This window comes from Habropoda laboriosa, unplaced genomic scaffold (assembly GCF_001263275.1).
Source record: "Habropoda laboriosa isolate 0110345459 unplaced genomic scaffold, ASM126327v1 scaffold120, whole genome shotgun sequence".
Taxonomy (NCBI): domain Eukaryota; kingdom Metazoa; phylum Arthropoda; class Insecta; order Hymenoptera; family Apidae; genus Habropoda; species Habropoda laboriosa.
In genome coordinates, this window is record NW_017100227.1 from 858714 (window position 1) to 861221 (window position 2508).

Consider the following 2508-nt stretch of genomic DNA (forward strand, 5'->3'; position numbering starts at 1 on the left):
CTGCAGCAATTTAAATTCAGCAATAGACAACTTTCTTGACCTCCTGAGAAAGAATTTGATGCACTAAATTTCGAAAATTTTTTTACTCAGGATTACATCCTCTATCAGATCCCTAGCTAACACCCTGTATACTTATACAGTAAAATTAGCACTTAATCGGTAAGTTTCACCAGTGGAGAATTCGGTGTTGTAAAGAAAGCCGGCGAGAGGAAGGGACGTTAAAAGCGATGCACGATAAGATTCGGTTCGAGACGCGTTTCTCCCTACATCAGTGATTCATTTTAATGAACATACATTTTCGATAAAGACCGATGTAGCACGAAGCATTTCGCGATAATCCGCGGAGATTAAGGTTGAGAGATTGTGAATTTTACTTTGCCTGTATTTATTTCGTACTTGCCTAGTACACAAGTATCGACAAGTAATATTCGTAATGTTATTTCAGTTTATGATAGTCATCTTCCTTTAATTTATTAGCTGAAGCACTTCAGAAAAGTATTTTTATGAACTACCGGAACTTTCGTATAAAATTTATTACAAAAGGGTTGTATAAAATTTAAGAATAACTGAATTCATTCAATTCCATAGAAGAAAGTATAGTATATAACATTTAGCTTTTTGAATATTTTTGTCACATGATAATCACACTCGTACCAATCGAGAATCTTTCTGACTTTTCCGTTTTCCAGTTCCGCAGCCAGCAGAACAGTAAATAATTTATAATTCGGTCAATTTTGATTATTTTCACTTAAAAGAACAAATGTGAATAGTCTCAAAATATAAATGAACATGTACGTATGCAAAAGAATCGATAGTAAAATGTGTTATGGTTTCTTTGTAAAAAAAAATTTCTAAGAGAACTTCAAAAATGGTACTGTAGGAGCATACCTGCGTAACTTCTGTAATCTCCTGAAGAAGTATCGATAGATTTTAATTCTGATTTCTATATAAAAATAAGACAGGGCGTGTGACAAATAGAAAACGAATGGAAAGATAAATAGATAATTGGATATGCAGTAGGGTAACTAATACCTTGCCGCAAGAAAAATCACTATTTGCATAATACTATCTCAAGTCCACTCAATTCTAGGCTATTGTTACGAAGCTAAAGGTACAGCTAGCGGCGCTCGTTTCATTCTGATTAAATTAATTCCGAGAAGAGCGCCGGCACTCTCCTTTTTGTCACGTATGGTTTTAGTTGATTTTATAATGGAGGAAAACTACCCTATTTCCTTCCTCTCGCGGTTATGGGAAGAAGCGCTCCCAAGTCCCTAGAAAATTCTAATTCAATTATCCCCCGTGCATAATCACGAACCATATGATTGCCGCCTGTTTTTCGCAGCAGGATTATTCGATTTAAACGCCGGCCTTCCTTTGCCATGAAAATCTACCGAATAAACCTGCGGTATAATTATCAAAATGAAGTCTACGTATTTTTCCTCGTAGTCTCGAGTGTGACGATTAAAACGAACGAATTTGACAATTCGGGAAAGAAACTTTGGAAATTTTACAAAATCTAATTGCAATCACCATTCTCCCATAGAAACACACTATGTATTGTACGATTTTGGCGTTCTGAAAATTACAGATACATCGCAAGAGTGAGAGTGGTTGTACGTACAGGCCGCGATCAATCAGAACCACGTAGGAGATCTCGAAAGAAACAGTTAAAGCCGTTAGATGAAACGACGTAGAGGAATAAAAGAAAGCACGATGACACCCTTAAGAACAGCGAAAGGATGCGTGGGGTAAATTGGGCGGAGCGTTTCTCTCTCTCTTTCTTCCCTTGAAGGGTCCATGGAATTTTATTCCCCGTGGAAAGAGAACAAGGTGTACACTCGACTAGGCTTAGAAACCGTAAAAGTAAGTGGTATAGATTTGAAACGACGACGTTGCTCGTGGATGCGGCAACAATCAAGGAAAAGAAACAAAGATAGAGCCGGATGACGGAAGGAAGAGGGGGTTGGAGGACGTGGGAGGATTGTTACGAGCGGTGCGTTCAATTAACGGTGGTCGACGTGGTCCTGCCATGCCACTGGCCATGGGGGTAGTTAATGCTAGAGGCATACCTACTTACCTACAGCAGTTTCTTTTTATGGCCGGACCACCGTTACAGGGCAGTTTCTCGCTAATTGGTATCGAACTATTATTCTCCCTCATTAACGGCTACGGAAAACGGAACGATCTTCGAATGCCGTTGCGATTCCCTTGCATAACCTTTCTCGGCGGTAAGATTAAACGTCGCGTGTCACGGTGAAACTGCTGACACTGGGCAGCAGCGGGGATAGATCAAGTTTAATCAGATTTTTTATACGAGTCTTCAAATACGTTCGGCTGTCTTCCGAAATGATGGACGTTTTTTAAATTGTCAAGCTGTAGGAATAGTAGAGGTTTGGTTAAGTTAGAATGGTTCTTGAAATCGAGGAATAGCGGGAAATCTTTTCACGTGTGACTTCAAGTATGTTTGGCTATCTTCTGACATAATGGATCGCACGTTTTTCAAATTGT